The 13818-nt window shown below is 33.4% G+C and overlaps 1 pseudogene; it reads right to left on the bottom strand.

Annotated features, from left to right (window-relative positions):
- Nucleotides 1-12985: 12985 nt before the first annotated feature.
- Nucleotides 12986-13104, bottom strand: LOC118609204 (annotated as a pseudogene).
- Between the last annotated feature and the right edge of the window lie 714 nt (nucleotides 13105-13818).

The raw sequence follows: 13818 nt of genomic DNA, 5'->3' as shown, positions 1-13818 counted from the left end.
AATGTATACTAATGTTTGCTGGTAGAGCCTGGAACCTATGGCTATAAACAGTTTGGCTGCTCTCTAGAAGTATGATTTGGAGCAAATCTCTTATCTTCTCTGCATCGCGTCTCTTCATCTATAAGACTGGGTGATTGGAAAATGATTAGTATGCATGAGCAGTGATATTTTAAAAAATTATTCTATCATAACCAACATATACATTTTAGTAAAATATTACCTTGAATATTTGAGAATGCAGAGTTACAAGAGTAATGGAAAAAGTTAAAAGCATTAAATCAATCTTGTTTTCAGATTGGGTACTTTGGGACCTGTTTGTACCAGTAGACAGGAAAAATGACTTAGTTTGGCATGTGGGGTGAAGGGAAAAATGCATCCAAAAAGTGAAATTGGATAAATTTAGATGTTTTGTGATTGTAGCTACTGAACATGTTTTATACTGGCAGAATATGCTCTCTGATATTGGAATACCGTCAAAATCCATTTAAATCATGCCAGAGAAATGTTAAATGGTGATGAGAGGGTTGGAATTTAAGCTGATAACAGTACTAAAAACCTACTCACACTGACAAATTTGATGAGGGAATCTGACCTAGCAGATCACTCAAGAAGTGAAAGTCTTCATGCAACAGCTTTATCCTGGAATTCGCAAGGGGATGACACTTTGGCAAGAAGCTATTCCCACCCCCAACCCCAACCCCTGCTGGAACATTTGAGATTTTACAGTCAAATCACATCCAAAGGAAGAACCAATCTAATTTATAATCTGTGAGAAACACGAAGATGATAGTATAAATTTGTATGATTGCTAACCGAAATGTCAATTTATGTATTTAGATGATATATTTCTCTTCAGATAGGTATTAGTAACTAATTTGTCAGATTTTTTTTCTCTTTTTTGGTAAATAATAGAGAGAGGCAGAAAGAAGATATATAGGAAAGAAGAAAGAAAAAAGAAGAGAGAAAAATAATAAAATCAGAGATGATGGTAATGGAGGAGAGAAATAGAAGAAAAGACACAAGAGATGTTCCCTCCCCAGCCCCAGTAATAAGGAAAGATAAAAAGAAGGAAGGAAGTAGCCAACAATGGTGAAAATGAAAGAAATAGGCAAGATAGCTTCCAATTCAACATGTAAACATAATATTACATTGTCAAAATTTATCCGAAAGCACAATGAAAATAATTATTTTTAAAAATAAAAGCTATCTGCAACCTATGCACTTTCTAAAGGGAGGAGGATATTTAGATAAGTAAAAATTTCCATAATGCTTCTTGTTTTCCTTGGTGATCATCTGAACAACAATTGGGGGTGGGGCATATAGAAATTGGAATAGGTAACCCATAGATTAATGGAACCAGTTATTTAAATGTATATGGAAAGACAAGGTGAATGGTAAATTATGTAATAGAAACATAGAAAATTAAAATTTTCTGTATGAATCAGTGAAATGAGAGGAGTGAACAACATAGTAAAAGACTAACATCCAAATTGTGGGAAAAGCCTAGGGCTTTTTTTGTTTGTTTTTTTTTTTTTTTTTCTTTTTTACATTAAGGATGTTTCATATTTTAATTGGTTTATAATGCTATGGAAAAGATCCATTTACTCAACATTTCAGTAGGCTTATTGCTTAATGACATTTATTTGTATTTTATAAAATCAAAGAAAATCATGGAGAGTCATGTGGATTAGTATAGTTTAATCAGTGACAACATTTACGAGTCAGCGATATTACATATGCCAAATAAACAAACTCAGTGGAATCTAGAAGTTAGAAGAATCTGGAATTTAGGCAAAATTAGTAGATATCTGAGGACAGGTTATAAGATGTTAAATAGAGCTTCCAACTTCTCTTGTTTTGATCTCCAGTAGCAGAAGGATCCAGTTAATTTCAGATTTTATTTCAAAGTCTTGTCCAGCATCATCTGAATTCTGTAATAACATTCAGCTGCATCTTGGCTTGGATCAGGACCCTACACACCAGTCAGGAATCTATTCCTAGACTGACTACCAAAGAGTCGATTCATAAAGCAGGAAAATTGATAGTATCAATTGATCTGACAGTGTCATTTAGTTTGTCTATGATGGCTCTGGGAACTTGTTTTAGATTGAGAAAGTATTAGAAACTACTCAGAAGCTAGGCTTATGATCTTTGAAAACCTTAGCATTTAAGATTGGGTGTTACGGATGTGTGTAATATTGTACACTTACTAGCATTCCCTCATGAAATATCAGGAAAAAAAAAATCCTGGAAATTATGATTCAGTTTAGGTTGGAGTCCTGTCTGGGAGAGAAATGGCAGTAAATGAGACATATTTGGAGTAGTCAGTTGCCTCAGCTTTATTCCATTTGTGAAAAATACTGCTGGGGCTGCTAGTAAAACAGAATATACTACTTTACTTTATATAAGTATTTTCTTAAAATATTCAGAAAATGTGGTGCCTGAGGCATGAGGGTGGATCTATGAATTTTCGTAGGAATATGTCTATGAAATTTTATAGGAAGAAGATCTCAAGGAAGAAAAACAAGGAAAAGGTTTAGAAATTATATGAGTATTAAGAATTACATATATTTTCAAAAGCCACAAAGGCTTCAGTGCCTATGGTCTAGACTTGCTAGTTTTTGAATGGATATTTTATAGTGTGAAGATAAGGTGGGAAACATACACAAGATTTATGATACATGAGAAAGTTAAAAATAATCAGGACTTTTGATATTTTTTGCAAAGAAAAGTATAGAAAGATATTATTGATAAATTATGCTGGATAAAGTGATTATTAATAGAGTAAAATTTGACCAAAGAAACTCAGCCTGAAAAAAGAAAATGACTAGTCTACCAATTGGGAGAGTAAGAGGACAAGTTAACATTATTTTTCTTTAGGAACCAAGACAGAACAGCAAAGTAGAACAGGGTTGGAATTCGAAACTTCAAGTGAAATTTAAAAAGTGAGCACAGAGGTAGAACTAATTCAGGTACCTAAACTGAAGTCCTTAGCGACTCCAATTCCAGGAAATAGGCATATGTAGGTCTCCTAGGGACTAGATAAGCAATTAATTGCTCCTTATACAAGTCAAATGACTGTTACAGAATAGATATCACCAATCTGCCAATTAAACCACAGTGCTTAGACAAGCTATTCTGCAGAGATTCATGAATTCAGGGATGCAGGGACTCGGAGCATAAGATAGCTAGGGATGCCCTGGCAATAAGAGATGCTGTTCTGCACTAAATGTAACTCTTTATAGGGTGGAACTACAGGCTCTGGTAAACAAAAATGGGTGCTCTTCAGTTATGACCCTGAGAACAGGATTTTGAACATCCTATACCATGTTAGGAATCTGACTCTAGTTGTACAAAGACTGGGTCAACTGGAGTAAAGTAAAAACGGTGAGCCACACTGAACCCATGGGATAAGGAGTGAAATTAACACCATTTCTCTACCTCCTTGTAAGAGGCTGACACCCTGGAGGGAGAAGCTGAAGAAAATATGACATCCTCCCCAAAATACTTTGCTCAGGAGTATAGGACTCAGAGACACAAAAAGAGTCTTCCATGTAAAAAAGAAGAGAATATGGCAGGGATATAGGCTACCTTCTTGACCATATTAAATTTTTATATCATGTATCGAGCCAAGGGCTGTTGCATCCCCTAGTTACTCAAATTCTAGAAACAAATAATTGAGAATTAGAGAGACTCAGGAGAGAAAAGTGTCACTTTGGAGAAGAAGCCAAGAAACTATCTAGTTATCTCAAATTATCTAGGCATTAGGGCAGGACTGGAAATAAATTCTGCAAATTTTAAAATACTTTTAAAAACATAAATGCCATTGGACAATCAATTGGAGATGAAGAATACCATAACCACACCTAATGACAGGGTCAAAATTCTCATCCTTCAAGACAATAATCCAAATGCACTAGGTAGTTAGTCCAAAGAAGTGCTAAAGAAACCAGTAACACTACAAGAGGTGTAAGAAATAAATGGCTCTTAGAATGGGAAAGACAAAAAAAGCAGCCATGAGATAATAATAAATGTAAGTAAATTAGACTCTCTAAATCAAAAGATAATGATTGTCACACTGCACGGAATGTATAAGTACTAAGAAGGGAGAACCAAATTTGTCATAATGTTCTGTTCACCTGCAAAGAAGTAACAGTAATTAATTAGAACTTTAAAGTATGTTATGCAGTTTTTTAGGATATAAGATTGATTTGTAAACATTAATTGCATTTTATCTATTATTAAAATAACTGAAAAACAGAATACAAGAAGATTTTTTCAGTGAAAACCAAATGATATGTCTAGGAATAAATCTTACAAAACATATGCAATATCTCCATGTAGAAAATATTTTAAAATATTGAAAAAAATTAAATAAGGTCTAAGTAAAGAAATTGAGTTTGGTCATAGATAGGAATGTTAAATACCACAAAGTAGCAATTCCCTACATAGGTATATAGATTCAATAAATTCTGACCAAAATCCAAATAGAATTTTGTTTATGAAAATTAACACTGATTCTAAAACTTGTCTGAGATATCAAAAAGCCAGGATTAGTCAAGAATTTCTAAGAAAAAAGAAAAATGAGACGATACTTATTCCAGATATTAATAATTATTGGAAAGTGGAAGTGATCATGACAATGATATTATGGCACAAGAATGGAAAATAAAACCAATAGAACAGAACAGATCACCCATACACAGAATTTTTAAATGCTGCAGTTATTTCGAGGGGAGAGGAAATCGAGCAAGTAAAGGATACAGAATTTAATTAATAAAGCTGAGAAAATAAGTTGTCCATACGGAAAAAGGGGAAACAGGATACCAGAATTATCTATAAAGGGATATAGTTAAATGAGATCACATTTCATACCACACACAAAAATCAATCTCAGATCCAGTTTTCATGAATTTGAGATTATACCCACAGGAGCTGCAATGGTTAATTTTATGTGGAAACTTGATTGGACTGGAGGTGTCCAGATGTCTGTTCAAACATTATTCTGGGTATTTCTATGATGGTGTTCTGGGATGCGATTAACGAGTGGGTGGGCCTCATCCAATCAGTGGAAGGACTAAATAGAACCAAAGGCTGACTCTCCCCCAATTATGAGGGAATTCTTCTGCTTAACTGCCTTGAAACTAGGACATCAGCTCTTTTGGGTTGTACTACAGACTGCCAGACTTCATGTTCAAACTGGCTATTGGCTCTGCAAATTTGTCCATGGCACGGACTTGCCAGCCTTTGTAAACATGTGAGTCTATTCCTTATAATAGATCTCTGTTCATTTGCACGTCCCCTTTGGCTTGTTTCTGGGGAGAATCTTGACTAATACAGAAGCCTTCACTACTTCGATATAGGAAAGTGATGAACTGTTTCAATGCTTGCCATCAAAAGTCGTCCCAACCCCAAAGTATGAATTGTAGTATACAGGTGTGTAAATGGAAGTTAGAGTTTGTGCATCCATGGTTTACAAAAGCAGAAATCCAAGAGCTTTATATTAAATGTCCTTCATGGCATCAGTCTAAGAACGGAACCCTGCCACTCTGTGATCACAAAGGACGGACTTGAGAACACAGGAAAAAAACATTGTGCCACAGTGTTCACATTAAGGATTGTAAGTGTGCCTACTGCCGAGTACTATTAATAAACACCCTGCAGATCAGTTAATAACTAAGACGATATTTCTTAATTTGTATGTTATTTCTGAAAGTGTTTTAAATTAGACTATTTGGGAAGCATCTGCATTTTTAACAATGATTTCCATGTGATTTTGATACACATAAAGTTGAAGAATGATTGACTCAAGGGGGAAAAAGTTAAAACTTAGCATAAAGGAACCAATTTAAAATACAAAACATTGCGGGGGAGAGAAGAAAGGTAAGTAAATATCCCACAGTGTTATGACTAAGTGTTGGTAAGTGTTTTTGTGCTACTGTGTACATTGAGAGCATATAACAGCTGGTCTAGGCATTAATCATTAACTTAAAGCAGATTAAAATACAAGCTGAGAGGAAAAACCTCAGTATGAACTGATGGGCAGGAAAAAGGCTTAAGCCTGAAAATCTGACATATTTTAAAATTGCCTTACTTTAAAATACCCTTTTAGAATTAAGAATGTGGACCAAAAAGTGCTAGAACCAGCGCATGGGAGAGAGCACATAAAGCAAGCTGGTAACAGAGATGGCCAAGATTAATTAATTGCTAATTTGTATCTGTTCTTTCAAAACGGAAAACAACCAACATACTGGAAATTATAAAAAAGTAGCATCATGGGAATGAAGCTGTACATAGGAGAAAATGTAGTTAAAGTTCACTTCTGCAAGATCATTGAAGAAGTCGCTGCCTGCCATTCATTCACTCACATGCACCTGTGCTGGGCCAGCAGCGCTGCATTACCTACCACAAGTCGGTCTACCAGGCTCCCTCACACCTCTGAGACCAGCCAGAAAGCCAAGGCCACCCTCTTACCAAGAACAAACCTTTTTGTTTTGCTAAACCAGTTTTTCCTTCAAGATTTTGCCTAAGAATCACCATTTCCAAGACTTTCCACATATTGTTGTAATTTCCTGCCAGTTCCCATACAGCATGTCTGTACCTATAATATTGTATATATACATTTTGTAATTTTTGTCTTATTAACATAATCTCTCCCTTGATTCTTAAATTCCTAGAATTTAGGAAATTATATTTCTTTTCTTTATAGTCTTAACCAACAGAACAGTGCAGGGAATAGGATATAGTTAAATATATATAAATACGCATGTATTACATTCATTTGTTAGGGTTGCCACAACAAAATACCACAGACTTGTATGGCTTAAGCGACAGAATTTTATTTTCTCACAGTTCTGGAGGTCAGAAGTCCCAGATCAAAGTGTTAGCAAGTTTATTTTCTTCTAAAGCCTCTGGCTTGCAGCTGGCTGCCTTCTTGCCCTGTCCTCACATGGTCTTTCCTCTGTGTGTACATTCCTCTCCACATGCTCTAATGTCTTGTTCTTATAAAGACACCAGATTGGATTAGGTTCTACCCTAAAAGGCTGATTTTAACTTAATCGCCTCCTGAAAGTCCTATCTCCAAATGCAGTTATGTTATGAGGTACTGGAGGTTAGGGCTTCAATGTATGAATTTTGTGTGTTTAATTCAACCATCTATACATGTGATACATGAATAAACAAATAAAAAAACAACAATGAATTGCATGCCAGTGTACTGAATGTGTGACTGTGATCAGAGTCAATCATTGATAAAGATTGAATAACAGTTGGAATTGGAAAATACCCTTATGACATGCAAATGTATAAATCTTCTGCTACTACTCAAAAGAAAAGGTGGTTTAAGGAAAGTTGATTTCAACAGTTACAGGCAGAAAGAGATACAAAGGCCTGCACAGTGCTTCATGTTCTGGCTGGGTCACTGTTCCAGCCTCTTCCTTTCCCTACCTCTATAGGCTCTTCACTCTGGCCATAGCAAACCTACTCATTCTGGTTATAGTCCATAATTTCTTTGCTTATATATTTTTTAAATGTTATTTTCTTTGTGCTAAACACTCTTTTGCCTCAATGAGGTGAACTTTTACCTGTTCTTCGAGTCTTGGCTAAAATATTTAATTTTCCTAGGAAATATTCATTAACTTAGGCCCTCCTCACACACAATCTGGGTTATTTGCCATCATAATTTGATCCATAATTGGATTTATTACATTATAATTGTCTTCTTGACCATAACCCTATTGTACTCACAACCCTAGAGGAGAAACTGTTTTCCTTGTTCACAGACGTTTTCCCGTCACATCACTTAGTAAAATGCATAACATAGCAGTTATTCAATAAATATTTGTTAAAATATATATATGTGTATATATATATGTATATATATATATCAGCATTAACACTAAGAACCAATAAAGATTCACTGAATATAAACCATGCAGAAATAACTTCATTCCTATTTTGCGGGGTTACATGATGAGTAGAATGTAAAGAATAATTTCAGAAATTTATAAGGCAAAATATCTAATCTGTACTTATGTTAAAGGTATAGAAATAATGGAAAGTAGTGCAATTACCTGAATTCACAACAAGTTTTTTAAAATCATTGCAAAAAGGAGATAATGAAGTCATGCTAATCTAAGGAGATCCCTTTGGTGACAAGTCACATCTTCCTTCATGAGCTTTGTCTTCTTGAATGTTTCTATTAGTTAAGGCATAGGAAATTTGCTTGTTAGATTAGAATGGTTTAATCTATCAGAAAATAGATTCAGTGTAATAATAATTTCAAGAGATTGAAATAGTTGTTATAATTTGAGAAATATAGTTGGATTTTAAGATTGAAATGTTAACTGAATTTTGTTAAAACATCAGTTATATAAACAAAATATAAAAAAGATATATTTTTATTTGTTTGGAAACTCAACATAAGAAAACAATGTAACATGGCTGCACATTTTACTCTAATCTAGACATAGATTAATTCACTTTAGAGACTATTAATAATAGGTTATGATTTTTAATATATTTATATATTAGTACTGTAATAGATGTTTTATATACATTATATGATTTAATTTACCCAATAACCAGAAAATTTAAGTTCTAGAATCATTCCTTCTTTAGCATTGAGAAAGTTATGGTTTTAAAGTCTAATTTACTCATTCAAACTTATACACATAGTATGTTGTAGAAAGAATTTTGAACCCATGTCTTTATGTTTTCTAATTTTACAATTTTAAACACTTCACAATTTTGAACTCAATTTAATAGATAATTAAAATATACAACTATACAGTTTAGTGTACTGCTCTGGAATTCAAAGCAACTTTCTATTATAAGCACCTTCGGCTTCATTGAGATGGAATCTGGGCTGCTATAACTTGAAGAAACATGATTATAACAACCCATTTCACAACTTATTTCTAAAATATTTTAGCACATTTAGAAATATTCCCTCATTTTCAAAGGACATTTTTTTAAAGGCAGATGTGTCGAGGTAGGGAGTTATATAGCACTTCCAAATTTCAAATGTCAAAAGTGATGACTGGCTTGTGTTCTTTAAAGCAGAATAAAAGACTCTCAATTGTTTTTATTCACTTTCACTTTGTTTTTATTTTATCTAAAGTAGTTAACCAGCTGTATTCTCATTAGCCTAGAAGATACTATCCCACATATGACAACACTTCTAACATATGTTTTTAAGAAAATAATTATATTGGTTTTAAGAATAATGGTTTTAATTGGCTTCAAGATCTCTATAGACATATAAAATTTGATTAAATATTTTCTATTGATTTATCTTATTTATTTCTTTATATTTAGATTTTACTGTTTCACCAAAGCAGGGAATTTTTTTGATCCAGTTTCTGAAATCCAATAAAACTTTAAAAAGTATACAATCTTAAATAAAAATAGATACTTGACTAAAATCAATTCATTAATTAACATTTTTATCTTAATAATAATTTTAAAGCTAAGTTGTATAACTTTCCATTATCTCTAAGTTTTCCCTAACACACAATTTTCCCTAACCTACTTTATAATCCTGTAACTAAGCATATTGGCAACAAACACCAGGGATGATCTCTTTTTTCTCTCTCTTACCCTTGTTTTATTGCTCTAAGTTTCAGCCCAAAGGCTTCTAAGATACCCAGGGAGTTAGTTGAAAAACTTTTTATCCAGTATGGATTAATCAACAAAGACTCACCTGCTGTTTCGGAACTAATTGCCATTGACTAATATATCACCTCGACTGAGTCATTTATTCAATAAGTTCACTACCCAACAGACAAAAATCTAATCAGCAAGCAAAAACAAACAAACAAACAAATAAACAAACAAATAAGTAAAATTTAAAAATAAAGAATACAAAGAAGGCAAAATTATTTTCCTAATGTCTTTAGACTAAGGGTTATGTGTTTTGCCAAAATAAAATATAATTTATTTTTTCTACTCACTTTATTTAGAGCTTATATTACATTTTTGGAACTTCATTCTAGAGGTTATATTTATGCTTTTAAACTCAGTTTTTCTCAATGATATACTCATTTGTGTCCAAATAATCTACTGATAAGCACTCCACAACAAATATGTACGATATTGTTTGCACACATTATAAACAACAACAAAAGAGATTGCTTTAGCAAATTTATTTTGTGAATTTTAATTTATATTTACATCATTGTCGTCAAAATTTAGATTGCTAAAATAGCTGGCATTTGGGTACCAGAGCTTCTAAAAAGGGAATAAATCACTCTACATACCTTAAAACAGAATAAGGAGTTTTGACTTTAGGTCAGTATAAACACAGTCGATTTTCATAAGAGAATCTGTAAAATTAGCTACTTCTTGTGAAAAAATGTCATTTATGGTTTTTGCATATATTGAGAGTATGGCATTTCACATAGCCCCCTACAAAGACCAATAATTAAAGCCACTGAATCAACTCAGTCCTTTAAATTTTAAACTCTTTTGTTATCTCACCCTTTCAGATATTACTGATGTTATTATCAGTATCGATTTTAAAGAATGCTTTAGCACAGAATAAACCTGTAACAGGTTTAATATATGTATTTAAATCTTGTTATCTGACTTAGTAATAGAATATTGCCTAGAGTCTGAATATGTCATTGTGTAGAAGATAGCATTTTTGTATAATTTATTTTTATATAAAATCAACATTCCATTTATGTTTGATATTATATACTTATATAATATGGTATGGTTGGATAATTCCCTTCAAGAAGTTTATAGCTTCTATTTAAAAAGGCATTTGGTTTAAAACATCTTTAAATTTATTTTCTATAATACTTTTAATGCTTTCATACTAGGGTGTAAGAGCAGATTTCTCACATTCTATCTTGATTGCTCTAAAGGATCTCTAGTCTTTGAAGCAAATTGCAGTAATATTATACCTTAATAATAAAATTACAGAAATTAAAATATAGGTTATTTGATTAAAATTGATACTTTTATTAGCTCAAATTGGGGTTTGTCTCATTGAATGTATAGCCAATGCCAGAGAAAGTCCATGATAATTAATTAATGAAGTTCCAGAGAATTATAAATTTAGAATTTATAAAGATAATGACAATAGCTCAAGCCAATAACCCAAATCACCATGTCATGCTCATGAAATCACCTGAGTTGCTTGGAGTAAAGAAAGGATGTGTTTGTTTACAGTGGGCAGCCATGAATACCTTGCTATGGCTGATTACCACTCCGACTACTAGAAAATGGAACTGTTATATACAACAGCATCTGCTGCGCTGGAGTACAGCAATGCCCAGATTGCCTATTACGGAATTCCAGAGACTATTTGCCAGCAATAGACTTCATTTTGCCAATGGGTAATTTGCAGTTTGCTGTGTCATCAGAATCTGAACATGTCACATCTTCTCCTCATCACAGCCAATCCGATGGCAAAGTACTATTGAAGCAGCTGTCAAGAATACAGAAAAGCTACAGAGAAAGCACAAAGTGACAGCAGATGCTATGCAAATCAGCAGTGGACACAAAATACGCACTTGCAGAACAATAACATACAGACCTGTATAGTTCCTTTTAAATGGAGACATACGGCTTTGCCTCAGATGAAATATCACAGGTGGATAAATCAAAGACCCTGTGAAGAATGAGGAAGGGCTTGTAAAGAGACATGGTAAGTACGAGATTAAATTCTAAAATACTACCTGTACATTGGAAAGAAATCACAAACCATACTTTTGGTAATTATTTCCATAGCCACATCTAAAATTTATAATTGTTCATTATAAGAAAGTTCTATTAATTAGATTATGTCAATGCTATAAAATGCTATTTCAAATATCCTTGTTATTCCTGCAGAATTCTGAGGTAAAACAAAATTTATTTCAAAAATAATACATGAAATATATTTATTGCCTGTAAATTTTTGTTCTTTAAAATTCGCCTTACATTTTCTTACGAGTTATTGAAATATTTTTGAACCGCACCAATCATGTTGCTTAATTATAAAATCTTTGAATTGTAAAAATTTAAGAAGTTCTATTTTTATGCAAATCCACTCCTTCAAGAGCCTCTTTATAACACCTCTAGTGAATGGCCATTTGTCATCTTCACATATATTTGAGTTGAGGAGATGTCACTGCCTCACTTTTTTTGATAGCACTTATAATTAACTAAAATTATAAATTAAGCTAAGTTTTGCTATCTTGTGATTTTTATTTACTGATCACAGAGAGACAAAGTCTGGAGTATTTCATCCTCTCTTCCTTCTTACTCATTCCCTAGGTCCAGTCGCCCAGTCCTATCCGTCCTGCCTCCCTCCAATGACTGTTTTGTATGTATTCTCTCCTTTGGCTCTTATGCCAACTCTGTGATTATACACTTCCCAACTCTGAAAATTAGTAGAATAGTTTTCTGGGTGGCCTCCCATCTTTTAGCTTATTGACGCTACGATTTTTCCTATCATCAGAGTCAGCTTTCTTCTACAACACTGCTTGAGTTCTTCTCCTAAAATATTTAGTGAATAATAAGAATAAAGTTAAAATTACTTTTGTTTTTAGGTAAGGTAACACTAGCTGTTATTAAACACAGACACACACACACTCAGAGGTTACAGTGGCCAACAGGCTCCTTCAATCTTCATCTTTTGACATTCTAATCTCCCAGGACTTCAGAGTTCTTCCCTTCTAGGCTAAAAACTGGGGAAGAATGGTAGAGAAAGCACAATGTGGTGTTAAGTAACACATATCACTGCCATTTAAATTCTATTGTTAAGAATTAGTTATATGACTCCATTTAAATGCAAATCAGGCAGAAATATAGAGTCCTTGTCTTGGTAACTGCCACACCAAATCAACTACACACACACACACACACACCACACACACACACAGGGACCACAAATCTTTTTTTTTTTTTTTTTTTTTTAATTAGGCATAGCAACCCTTGGTTGACCTCACAGATTGCAAGGACCTTGGCAGTTTACAATCCCATATTTTTTTTACACCTACGGCACCTGGTCTTCCTTGGTGGTCTCCCATCCAAGTACTAACCAGGCCCAACCCTGCTTAGCTTCCAAGATCAGATGGGATCGGGCTTGTTCAGGCTGGCATGGCCATAGACTGGGACTACAAATCTTTGGTGAACAATTTATATACATTTTTAGCACAACTAACATAATTCCAGAATAGAGTATTTAAAGCAAAGTCTCAGTTTTACATTTCAGCTTTCAATGTATCTATTTACAATTCTAAAAACTCCATTCACCACATTATTTTTTCCCCCAAGAGCATAATTTCTGAGACATCCCTATGTCATTAAACCTGTTTTGTCTTAGAAAGTTTTTTTTTTTCATCCTCCTTCTTCCTATTTCCATAAAACTATTAAAATCCTACTCAAATTTCAGGCCTCAGCTCAAATTATGTTCTCTAAAATATGCCTTAATAACCCCATTGTAATTAGTCCCTCCAAAATAATTTCTCAGCACTTTTTTTTTAAATTTTTGGTGGCACTATTTATATGCCTGCCTTTCTAATACATTGTGAATTCTCTTAAGAGTTGTACCTTCCTATTCTTCCTGTTGCCTTACTTTGTTGGCAAACAATGATGTGTCATAACAACTATCACTGAGTCTACTTTGTGTCAGAAACTTCTCTAAATTTTTTAAAGTACAGATTATCTTACACGACCCTCGTAACAACCCAATCTGTTAGGCTCTACATTATTCTTATCTTATAAGAAATAGACACAGAATAGTCACGCATGTGTACAGTGTCACGCATTTAATAAGTGATGAGTTGAGATATGAATCCAGACTAACCTCAGAAGCCACATTCT

This window comes from Rousettus aegyptiacus, unplaced genomic scaffold, assembly GCF_014176215.1.
Source record: "Rousettus aegyptiacus isolate mRouAeg1 unplaced genomic scaffold, mRouAeg1.p scaffold_m13_p_10, whole genome shotgun sequence".
NCBI classification, from domain to species: Eukaryota; Metazoa; Chordata; class Mammalia; order Chiroptera; family Pteropodidae; genus Rousettus; species Rousettus aegyptiacus.
Note: the sequence above shows the minus strand (reverse complement) of the source record. Positions and strands in the feature narration are given on the sequence as shown.